The sequence below is a fragment of the Gracilinanus agilis genome, chromosome 3 (assembly GCF_016433145.1).
Source record: "Gracilinanus agilis isolate LMUSP501 chromosome 3, AgileGrace, whole genome shotgun sequence".
Taxonomy (NCBI): Eukaryota; Metazoa; Chordata; class Mammalia; order Didelphimorphia; family Didelphidae; genus Gracilinanus; species Gracilinanus agilis.
The window spans coordinates 44,640,379-44,653,462 of NC_058132.1; the positions used below are offsets into that span (position 1 = coordinate 44,640,379).

At 39.7% G+C, this 13,084-nt stretch overlaps 1 protein-coding gene across 1 annotated transcript in view; it reads right to left on the bottom strand.

The window, feature by feature from the left end:
* CLSTN1 (calsyntenin 1) overlaps positions 1–13,084 on the bottom strand; it is an 83,037-nt gene that overhangs the window by 26,592 nt on the left and 43,361 nt on the right. The window lies entirely within an intron of this gene.

A 13,084-nucleotide genomic window follows, 5' to 3' on the forward strand; every position in this document is an offset into this window, starting at 1 on the left:
CCGCAGAGCCAACATCTCTAACAAAGACCAAAGCTGTCAGAAGACAGAGAAGATAAACATTCTGGCAAGACTATTTCACTGAGAAAGTGAATGTCTGGCCACTTTTCAGACCCCCCCCCCCCTTTCCTTCTGAGCCTGGGCAAGCTAGAGTCCTCTCAGAGGCCATCCAGTCCCGAGCCTCTTCTCCAACATCCCTGGCCAGGGGCCATCCAGCCTTTATTTCAATATTTATAGTGAAGCATGTCTCTTATTAAACCTCATTCATTCCACTTTGAAAGAGCTCTAATTGTTGGGTACTATTTTTCCTGACATAGTCTAAATTTACCCCTTTGCAACTACAAACCAAAGCACTTAGCTCAGGCCTCTTGATTCAAAAAGAATAAGTCCAATTAATCTCTCTTCCACATGATAGCCCCTTGTATACTTGAAAACATCAATCACATACACCCCCCACCTTTGTCCTACCCCAAGTCTTCATCAGGCCAAACATCCCTGGTTCCTTCGACCAATAATGGCATAAACAAAGCTCTTCCACAAAATCTTTCCCAAAATGTAGCCTCCAGACCAAAACATAAACTCCCTCATATGTGGAATAGCATAGGTGGGATACTCAAGCACCAATTCCTGAGATGCTTAACCTATTGCCTCCTTTTCAAGTTGACATTAATGACTACTCAGAGTATCTGGCCATTCGGTCAGTTCCAAATCCATAAGAACATGAGAAATTTTATAAAATAGTTATACATGAGTTCAGGTCAGCTCTAATTATTGCAATCTCCTAAAAGCAAGACTGTAAGCCCCCCCCCCAAAAGGGTTAATGAACATGACTCATTCCTCACACAGACCTTTACAATCACCACTAACCATTGCTCTAATAGTAGTCTAGGACAGTGATGGGCAAACTATGGCCCGTGGGCCAGATGCAGCCCCTTGAACCATTCTATCCCACAGCACGACATTATTCTTAATCTGATGAATACAATGAGGAGGATACAATACAATGAAACTTGGAAAGAGTTGCCTTAGAAACAGACTGACAGATGAGCATTTCCTTTCCTTTGGCCCCTCTTTAATAAGTTTGCCCATCACTGGTCTAGGATCTTACCAAGAATCTAAGTCAAGTTCACTGTAGAAACATACTATATGTAGAGTTGACTAAATTCCTTGTTTGGAAAATTAGACCAAGATTTGGCCTTGTCCATTTCTGCCATTCTTCTCCTGTTCTCTATGCTTCTGTAATGATGATGGGCCAAAAATAACAGCTTCCAGTTATAGAATTTCTATCCCCTGGGTTGAAGCTCCTCTGGGCCAGGGAACAAGACCTAAACCAGGTGGCTGGATCCTCTACTATCTCTTGACCTATCTTAGCTGTCGACTTTCTGTTAGTCAATTCTATTCCTTCCAGTCCAATCTAAAGACTGCTCCAGCAGGCTGAGAAAATGGAACCAAAGTTGGAGTGTCAAGTTGCTGCCTTAGCAGAATCAGTTACTATCCTCTTTGTACCAAACACTCCTACTTTCTTGAATCTTCTCTCCTCCAAAATAGCAACAAAAACAAAGACTGCTCCAAACACAATCATTCTTGACATATCGTCCCAGGTCCATGCCATGCTTCTGTTTTTACCTTCTGCCCAAGTTCCATCTTTTGTACATAGCATGTAAAATACAATTCCAAAGAGCATTTTAAGCACCAGTTATGTGCCAGGCACTGTGCTTGGCACTAGGGATATAAAGACAAAATGAAAAAACAGTCCCTGTTCTCTAGGCCAAAGATGAAATTCTTAATTCTAAGATGTAGAGGTGAAGAAAAGGGCATTCCAGGTGAGCAAGATAGCAAGCAGGCCAATCTGGCTGCAATGGAGAACACGAGAAGTAGAGGAAAAAGCATGGAAGGTAGACTGTAGTTGCTTAATGAAGGTTTTCAATGTCAAATAGTGGGGCTGCATTTTATCCTGAAGCCACAGGAGATTCTGGAGCAGAAGAGTGACATGGTCAAAAGCATGATTTAAGAACATTATTCTGGCAGATGAGTCTAATGTCTAAGCTACCAGGTGAGATCTCCAAGAAACAGTATTTGTCTCTATGAGCTCCCTTTTTTACCAATTCCATTTTTAGGAGCCTCTCATTTCTCCTGGGCTAACTTCCTTTACAGAATGGACTATATGGCTAGTCCATGGGCTCTTTGCCTGGTCTCTCTCCAAACTTTTCAGAATCTGTTTGCCCCAAATCTAGGCTAATATGCCAGGCTGTTCCCAGCCTTTAAATAGATAATTCTCTTTTCTATAGGAAATTAACACATGGTTAAGTGACTTGTTCATGATTACAAGACTAGCAGATGGATAAGGCTTCAGTAATTGCTTACTATGTTTCAGGCATTATATAAAGAATCCAGGATAAAAAACATGAATGCAAAATGGTTCCTGCCCTCAAGGAGCATACGTTTTAATGAAAAAACACAATACACAAAGGGATGATAGAAAACTAGGAGGAAAAGGCAGTGGTATGGTGTGAGGATGACCAGGAAGAAACATATTACCTTGGTTCTGGATGACACAGGATGAAAGCTCATTAAAAGCTAGCTATTGTCTGAGCTTAGTGTCCAGGGGCAAAGTATAAGGTTCTGGGGAAAGGGAGAATAAGATGATGGTGGTGGCCAGAGGGCTGGGAAATGTCAAAGATAGGACCTGAGCCCAGATCTTGACTGGCTCCAAGTTAAGAACTTCTACTCCATCAACCCACTGATCCCCTCATTTACAACTAAGAAAAAGAGGCTAGAAGTTAAGTGCTTCACTCCAGAACACAACAAAGCTGTATGGTAGCAAAGCTAAGAGAAGAATCCAGGTGCCATGACTCCCAGTTATGGAAGTTCATTTCACTCCATCCCACTGTCTTCTTATCATTCAATGTTGTTACAGCTCGAAAAGCATATGCAATAAGGAAGCATGAGAGAATTCCCATATTATTCCAACCAATTAAAACAATATTGTAAAGTTATCCCTGGAGCTTCCTTTAAGTGCCCTTTCCCAGTCAAAATCTGCTTGTTTAGCAAATTTCTAATTTCATGAAATATTCACCTGATGATTTCAGGATCATAGGACAGACCTGGAAGAGCCCCCTAGCAGTAATCCAGTCCAATTCTCTTATTTTACAGAGAAGGAATCTAAGGCTCTCCAAGATGAAACTGGCAGTAAACAGCAGGACTGATATTTAAACACATTCTCTTATTAACCAAGGAAGTTAATGTTCAAATACTCTAACAAGTCTGAACACACAAATATACTCTTATTATTCCAAAGAAAACTATTTTAAAACATGCATACAACCAATAGCTAATGAATTATAAGCAAGCCCTACCATCAAGTGATGAAATCATAGCGTCACAGAGGTTGAAGATTTCTTATCTACTAGTATTTTCATAGAGCTAACTAATGATATTAGAAAAAATGGACCCAAATTTAGAACTGAGTTAGGTTCAGCTCAAAGCCCTGGCAAGAGAGGTCTATCACTATAAATATTAAGGATTTTAAAGTCAAGAGTTTTTTAGAATTATCTGGCTCCCATTCACCTCAAGTCAAAAGTCTCAATTCAATAATGATCACGAACCACAGGCAACTGAAACATCCCAGGAATTAACTATCACAAAAAAGCAAAATTTCCTGAATACTCATGTACTTCCTAACCATTTGTTCCCATGTAAACGACAGGTTGCTTTTCAAAACAAAAGATCCTAATTTAAAATTTTCTCATAATATAGAACTTTGCAAAAGCCATTATATATGATTACATAAGAAATTTAAGCATGGACCTATGAAAAGTGATTTTAATACACAGGGCAGAGTAGTGTATAGAACACAAGGCCTGCAGTCAGTAAGATCTGAGTTCAAATCTGCCCTCAGATACTTACTGGCTGGGTGAACCTGGGCAAGTCACTTCACCTCTCTCTGCCTCAGCTTCCTAATCAGTGAAATTGGGATAATTAATAGCACCCAAAGGGCAGTTAGGTGTGGCAATTGATAAGAGTGCCAGCTCGGAGTCAGGAAGATCTAAGTTCAAATCCAATCTCAGACACTTACTAGCTGTGACCTCAGATGCTTAGCCCTCTCTGCCTCTGTTTCCTCAACTGCAAAATGGCAAACCACTCCAGTATCTTTGCCAAGAAAACCTCAAAAGGGGTCACAGAGAGTTGGACACAACTGAAATGACTGAACAATGATAGCACCCAACTGTCAAGATTACTGTGATAATCAAATGAGAGCATATAAACAACTTTGCAAACCTTAAATGGTATTAATTCTTTAATTTATATAATGCAACTCTCAGATATTTCTCAAATAATCTAAAATTGAATAAAAACTTTGATGTCTCTGCCAGTAAAGACAATACTTAATTCTATATCCAAGTAAAGCTCTTCATTAAAGAAATCAAACAACTGCCACTGACTCCCAAAATACAAGAATCAAGATGTCAGTGATTTAATATTGCTCCCAATGTAGCAGCAAAATGTTGAAGGAGGTTACATATTGTGGTTTTTTTTTTTTTTATTTCAAACCCTTAACTTCTGTGTATTGACTTATAGGTGGAAGAGTGGTAAGGGTAGGCAATGGGGGTCAAGTGACTTGCCCAGGGTCACACAGCTGGGAAGTGTCTGAGGCTGGATTTGAACCTAGGACCTCCCGTCTCTAGGCCTGGCTCTCAATCCACTGAGCTACCCAGCTGCCCCCTGTGGTTTTTTTTTTAAATCACATTTTCTCATTCTACAGATCTCAGGAATCCAAGCTAAGAGGAACATTACAGGCTAACTCATGTCCATCATTTTATAGATGAAGAAATGGGGATAACAACAGTACCCATCTCCCAGGATTGCCCCATTTTATAGATGAGGAAACCAAGGCAGTCAGAGGCGAAATTACTTGCTAGGTTACTGAGCTAGTTAGTGTCTGAGGCTGCATTTGAACTCAGGTCTTCCTGAGGCTAGGTCTGATGCTCTGTGCACTATGGGGGCAACTAGGGTTCTGCACCCAGTGGGTGGTCAAAAACAAATTGAGGGCTCAAAGTAAACTCTGTTATGTAGCCTGAGGTGGTTAGGCTGAGCTATAGACAGTGATGCTTGACTAGGGATGTCCAAACCCGCCCCCAGCCAGAGATACAACTCTACTGGTTCAAAGCATCTTCTTTTTTAATACTTAAAATAAAATAAATCATATAAACATGGAAAAATATTTAATGAATAAGAAATGGGGGCTCAGAAATAATGTGATTTCCCTGAGATCCCACAGCTAACAGCAGAGCTGGGTCTTCCCAACTGCATGGATCCTATTTTTCATAGGCCTCATTCCCCCAAGTGGATCATAATAATCACATCCTCCTCCTTTTGCTCTCTTCCATCTTTCACAGGACACCTGGAGAAGAAACATTTATAGTGTGCCAAAGCATCTTCTTCTTTTTTTAATACTTTATTTATTTATTAAATATTTTGCCATGTTTATATGATTCAATTTCTTTCCCTACCCCCCTCCCAGAGCGAACAAACAATTTCTCTGGGTTGTACAAATGTTATCACTTGGTACCTATTTCCATATTTATTCATTTTTGTTCAAAGCATCTTCTTAATTCTTCTGATTCAATTCAGGAAAAGGCCTGAGTCAGGTGGTTTTAAACATGGATAATCTACCTTTTAACAATCCTACCTCCAACTGGTTATTGGGCCTCTGTCTCTCCCATGCTTTTGTCCCTCCTCTTGCTGATCCTGCCACCTACCACTAGAATTAGGAAAACAGCCTCCGTACCACTGGCCTCCTCTCCCAGCTCTTCTTCCCCTTCCTCTGTCTCTGCCATGAATTCTCCTTTCCATCCCCTGCTGCCACTTGGAATTTCATGGCATCTCAGACCTAGAGCTAGACAAGGCATTGTATAATTGGAATTTGGGAGATGCCATTTATAAGTATGTTATATATTTCCCATGGACATGTGAGGGACTTTGAAACTACATTTCCCATGATTTCTCATGGCAAACAGGAAGTATGATGATGTAAGAGAGGGGTTAAATCTCCTGGGTGAGGAGGAAATCGCTCTCTTAGTTTCGAGGTGTGGGCTATACGGAAAGGTAAAGATGGCTGAGGCAGTTTGAATTCTTACAGGCGCATGGTCTAAAGATTTTATCTCTATCAGTATGGTTTTAATTAAACTACTAATTTATATTATTATATCAGTCTTTATCATTTTTAATCATAACAGCATTCAGGGCTGAACTCAGAGTGTCAAACATGGCCATGAGCCACCACACTACTGAGCCAGATTAAAATGTAACCAAGAAATACAAAGTAAAAATGGACTCAACGAAACACAAATTGGGTTGATCTGGGCCAAGAGCCCAAGGGAGCCTTCTATGTGGTTTGGTAGTGTTATAAAAAAAATAATAGTGTCTCTTCTTAATACTGTTATGCTCCTAGGGATATTGGTTAGGAAAGCTGTGCCCTTTGTATTCCCCTAGGTAGCTGGTGACTGGGAACACCCACTCAGTCACCTTAGTTTGATGGTATAAGTCCCTTTCTAAATATAACAGTAGCAACCATTCGATGGAAGTTTCTCCTCACTGCTCTAGTCCAGTTACACCCACAGCACAGACCTAGCGAGGGTACAGGACTTGCCTGTGGTCCCAGCTGCAGTAAGGAGTAGTTCTGGGATTAGAACTTGGGTCCAGGGACTCCCAACTCAGCACTGCACCACACTGCCTTCCAGCCAAAGGCCCTTCGTAATCTAACTTTAACCCCTCTCCTTCATTTCCCACTATTTTTATAGGATTGACATTCCAGATCAACTGCCCTTCCCAACCTTTGAGCACTCCCCTCCTGGAATACGAACCCTCTGCCTGAACCATTGGAAGCTCTCCCTTAATTCCAGGCCCAGGCTGGTGCGACATCCTCTGCCATCCTCAAAAAGACCTCATTTGAGGCATCCATCCGTACTAGCTTTCAGCCTGCATCCTTCTTACCTTTCATGGTTAAACTCAGAAACAAGAATGGGTACCTGCACTTTCTCTTCTGAACTCTGCAGTATAGCTTTTAACCTCATCATTCAATGGAAACAGAATTCTTCCTCACCAGTGATCAAAAGGCCAAATTTAAGGCCTTATCTCTGTCCTCAATCTTCTTTTATATTGTGCTTCACAGTTTTCAAAGGGCTTTAAAAACATAATCTCATTTTATCCTCAGAACAAGCCTGGGAGTTAGGTGCTATTATTATCTCCATGTTACAGAGGAGAAAACTGAGGCAAAAGAGGCTTTGCCCATCCCTCAGCTAGGAAGTATCAGGGGTCCTATTTAAAGTGGGTCTTCTACTGTGCCCACTTGATTCCCTTCCATGGACTCTGATATAGCCAGTGACAAGAGCCTCTTTGTGCAGCCCACTTTGCCATCTCTCTTCTCAGCCTGCTGGCTAAAACTCCCACCTTTCTGCAAGAAGTCTTTTCCAGTCCCCTTCAACACCAGTTCCTTCTTTTTGAGACTACCTCCAATTTAACTCTGTGTGTGAGTATACTTTATATAAACAACTGTTTGCATGTTGTCCCCCCCCCCCCCCATCAGAAGATGAACTCTCTCAGGGCAAGGCATTCTTTTTCTTAACTTTTCCTTGTATTCCCAAAGTCCAACACAATGTGTAACACATAGTAGGCCCTTAATAAATACTTGTTGGACTTCACTTGTGGCTGAAAGCCTAGTCCCTGGTCCTCTATTCTATATATTCTTCTATTAGAATCCTCTATTCTTCTATAGAATTTCCACTCAGCTACTTCTTTATCTCAGAGCTTCAATCATCACCAAATCTACCTCTCCATTCTTCTCCTTTCATTCAATATAAATTGCTTCTTTTCTTTTCTTTTTTTTTTTAAAACCTTACCCTCTGTTTTAGTACCAAATCTAAGACAGAAGAATAGTAAGGGCTAGGCAAATAGGGTTAAATGACTTGGCCAGAGTCGCAAAACTAGGAAGTATGTGAAGCCAAATTTGAACCCAGGTCCTCCTAACCTTAAATTTCTCATTTTTAATCACTTATTCTGCTGTCTTAAACTCACTATGCCCAAACTGAACTTTACCTTCTCTACCAAACCAGTTCTCTTTCTTAACTCCTGTTTGTCACTGTTGCTATCATTCTCAGCAGACTTGACATTTTGGAATTATCTTTGTATACAAAGGAGTTAAAAGAAATTATGGTATAGATCAGTACCCTCATTCAACTTAGAAGCTCCTTATCTGCCCCATTCCACTTGTGATGCCATTGTTCTGGGCTTTTGTCACTCATGTGACAAGCTAATCTTCATTTCTCTAAGCTTTCCTCAACTAGAAAATGAAGAGATTTGATCAGATGACCTCAGAGGTATCTTTCACCTCTAAATGTATTACTCTTAGAAGAACAGAAAGGAGCTGCCCTTGGTGGTGGCCTATAAGGCAGAACTAACACCCCATCTTCTATCATTTTTATCCTTTTCTCTGGAGCAATCTTGACAGTACAATAGGTCTACTAGCTGGGATTTTTATTTTGAGGGGGGAGGGAGTTAATTCTTCCATTCCAAAGACCTTTTAATAGCTTACTTGTATATGGGCAGACAGGGTTACCCAAGTGGCCCAAGAGAGGAGTTCCTAGAGAACAGCAATCTTGAAATCCATCTACCTCACTAGTGGACCATTAAGATATCCTGGGCAGTGCTAGTTTTTTTGCTAGTAACACCAAGTTTGAAAATTCAATGATCCAGCCTTCAATCAAGAAAAGAGGAATTTCTTAAGCATTGTGCCTCTAGGCAAAAGAGAATTCTTCTTGAGCGTGTGCTGGGAAAAGCAGCAGAAAGGTTTTAAAGCCACAGAATGAAGGAGTAAAGGATGGTGGATTACTCATTCTATTTCAGGGAATAATTATGATGGTGTATGTCCAAAGGGAAGGGTGGGAAGGATGCCTATGTAGCAGTCTTCCTGCATGGGGACTCTAAACCATGGGGAAGAAAGATGAAGAGGGGATTCTTAAGTCCCTAGGGAAAAGTGAGATTCATAAAACAGCACTGTACTGCTTGATTACAGGCTACTATGGGTATTTTATATACTTTCTACATTGTGTATGAGCTCCTGGGAGTCCTTTAAGTCTTCTGCATTTTCTGTGAGATGGAGAAAAGACAATCCTGAACCTGACGGTAAAAAAATACCTTTGTTCCTTTAAATGCTCATGTTGAACTTGAGGGATCTCATTAAGCTACTTATGCAAAGATGGGGTGGGAAGGCATAAGGTCATATGAGCTAAATAAAAAGTGATTTTGTGGAGTATTAGCTTCCAAGTCCATGGATCCAGTTCATGTAAGCTCAGAGCTTGGGTCCTGGGCCCTGAATTAAAATTATAAAGTCAATATTCAATTTAATAAGCACTTGATTTATTATAGAAGCCCAACTACAAACTGCTTCTTATAGATTTGCCACAAAAAAGAGCTCCACTCCAGTCAAGCCAACAACATACACTCTTGTAAATTATCTGCTGTTAACAAGCAGCAATTTGCTTTCCAACTATTCAAATACCACTCATCTTTCAAAGTTCAATTTGAATCATACCTACCCTAATATAGAATCTTTGCTAACCAGCCTGTTTTCTAATGTTGGTTACCTGCCAGCTTTCTCTTTCCAAACACACTTATGGGCCAGAAATGTTCTGATATATCTCTGTACTGACCTATTATAGTACCTAAAACTGCATTTATTAATATCGATATTGGAATTGGCCTGGGAGATGGGGAACGGAGGATGGAAAAAAGTTTGACATGGGCCTAATTCTCATCTCTATGCATGGGTCACACACATCTCCATACCTAGCCTAAGCTTCAGTGTTCTATCACTGATTGTCCTTCAGACATCTTATTAAACTCATTACACTCCAAACTGAACTCGTTATCCTTACTGCTAACCCCTCTCCTCTCGTCCAGACTTTCCTGTTTTGTCCAAGGCACCAGGATCCCAGTCTCCCAGGTTGGTTACCTTGGCATTCTCCTGAATTCTTCGATGTCCCTCATCCCACATATCCATCTAATCAATTTCCAAACTTGCCCTTTCTACCATCACAACAATCTCAGCTCAACCCCTTTCTCTCCACTTCGATGGCTCCCATCTTGATCTGAGCCATCATTTCCTCTTGCTGAGTTTATAGTAACAGCCTGCTAATTGGTCTCCCTGACTCAAGCCCCTCCCATCCATCTATCCTGCACATTGTGGTTGCCAAAGGCTCTCTTCCTTAAGTACACTCCCCTTCTCAGTCAACTCCAGTGGCTCTCTCCTGTTTCTAGAAAAAAATGAAAAATCACTGGTTAGCTTTAAAAACCATACAGGATCTAGCCCGAATATATCTCCTGTAACATTAGACATTATTCCTCCTCTGCCATCCATCTGCAATCCACTACACTGGCCACCTCCCACCCTCTGTGCCTTTGTATGGAACATCCCATTTAACTAGAACGCACGCCTTCCTTCCCTCTGCTTCACAAAACCCCTTCCTTCCTTTAAGGAACTCAAGCCTATCTTCTGTAGGAAGCCTTTCCCAAGCCACACAATTGCTAGTGCCCTCCCTCCTAGACTATCTGGTATTTAACTTCACCCACTTTGCATCTATTTAATTTTTTCACTTTATATTTATTCTGTACATATTTTTATATGTACTTGCTGTTTCCTTAATGAGAATGCAAGCTCCTTATGAGGATAGATTATTTCATTCTTTGTATTTGTATCCCCAAGGTCTAGCACAGTGCCTGACACATAGTAGGCATTTACTAAATATCTGTTGATTGAAAAAGAGCTCTTGTTGCAGATGTTCCCTCCATTATTGAAGCTGTGCAATGTACAGTCTTCAATAGTTGTTGAGGGGCACTGAGAAGAAGTCAGGTGGCTTGCTAGACACAGGATCTGAATTTAGGTCTTTCTAATTCAAGGATTAGCCCACTATGCAAAATAACTTGTTGGCCTGAAAAACTATTCAGTCAAATATTAGATCATCCTCTTCAGTTTCTGTTGCTAAACCCTGGTTAATTGGGGGGGGGGGCGGCACATTTAACACCTCCAAAGTGGTTTATGGACTTAAGTCTATTTCAGACTGTAATTTAGCTGACCATGCCTTCTATGTTAGACTCAAAATATCTAGGAGTATGTCAATGGCATCATCCATCACCTTTTGGTACCTATGAATTATACAAATCAAAAGGAAAAATAGAGATGATACACAGAAGAAAAAATATAGGAATTAAGAAGTTTCTAATTTATTTCAAGTCTGAATCTAATAAAGTTTCCTATATTTTTGCCTGTATTTTATAGCACAAACCATTAACAGATTCTGCAAAACTGTCAAATACTCAACCTGGAATACGAAGAGAAAAGAAAGGCAGACCCTAACTACTGCCTAATGGCCAAGAGAGAAAAAGCCTTTTAACAAACTCACTAAGATGTTTATTCTGATTTAAACCATATGGGACATAGAACTCACCCAGTTTAAAGATCACTAACAGTGCTTATGCCTTACTACACACCCCTCATAGAATATACAAGTCATTTTTATTTGTTATTTCCTTGTCAATAAGGTTTCTAAGAGGACTGACACTTCAAAGCTTAAGAATCATTTGTTACTTTTTTTTAAAAAATAATTTTGTATTCTCTTCTGTTTTTAGTATCATCCACATCTCCCCATGAATCTCTCTGTCCATGAGCTATTCTTTATAATGAAACATAAAACAACTTACTATTTTAATGTGATTTCTCTGTAATAGAAACAGTGGCTGGAGAGGAAGCCATGTCACCTCACCTGACAGGTCTGTTTGCCAGAGCACCAACACTAGCCAGGTAACCAAGTGGTCATAAAAGGACAGCTATTTAATACAGCTGTCAATATGCTCCACACATTTAGTTTACATTTTAATTCACTATCACTTTTTAAAAATAAAGAAGTTATGAGATTGAGATCTACAAGACTTTACTAAAAGCTGAGCTTCTAATTCAGCTCACAGAAGGAGAATGCCAATCTTCAGCCAAGAGAAGTTTCTAACAAAAGGCAATAAGCTAACATAAACTAAAAGCTCTTTGTTATTGTGACCAAATTTTAACCAGCATCCTACTAAGCTTCTCACACTTAACCACCCACACCAACTAATGCTGCTGGACAATCAACATCATTATTCTTTGCTTTTAGGAGAATAAAAAAAGGAGGTGGCAGGGTGAGAGGAAGAATAATTTGTTATAAAAAGTCTGTTGTACTCTACTTATATAAAAGGACCAATAAAGTTCATTTCTCTTGGTTTTGTCCTAAGATGCTTTAGTAATTAACACTGTGCTCAATGTTCAAGGTAAGTATTTAATTTAGGGGAAAAAAAGGACTAGACTGCTATTCATGTTATAACAAACTATATCTACAGTGAATCACTTTTACTTTTTCAAGAAACCCTTCCATGGGTTCATTTTTGCTTCTACCTCCTATCACTAACATAGTACTTGGAACATATTAAATATCTGTTGAAATAAATCCTTCGTAATGGTATTATCAACTGCAGTATTGAAAGGGATAAACTGTTATAATGTAGAATCAGACCTGGTGACACAATTCAGTCAGGCTGCATATCCTTATTTGCTCCACCTTGACAACCCACTGAAATAACTACTTGGAAATGATGTTCTAAATTGTTGTAGAGGTCTACAGAAGCAATTAATGCCAAGCAAATAGATGGGCAAGGAATTGATTACTTTTCAGCTCAACAGATGCTATCGAATTACTGCTCTGATAAATATGGACATTATAAAAGTTCCATTCTGTATTCTTCACTTTTCAGCAAAGTGACAGGGATGCCTAAAATCAACAAAATTTTACAAGTAACATTACAGGTATCAAGTTAAAGTTGGTCTTTGTGACATAAACCTTAAGTTCTATTACAACCAAACAATAAATTTAATTCAATAAGGGGGAAAAAAGATATTGTTTCACTGATGAAAGTTTATTCCTCAAACTTTATTCCATCTCACTCATCATTCCCTCTCTTCCCCCACTCCAAATAAAACCATAATGATTATGAACTCCATTTTTCT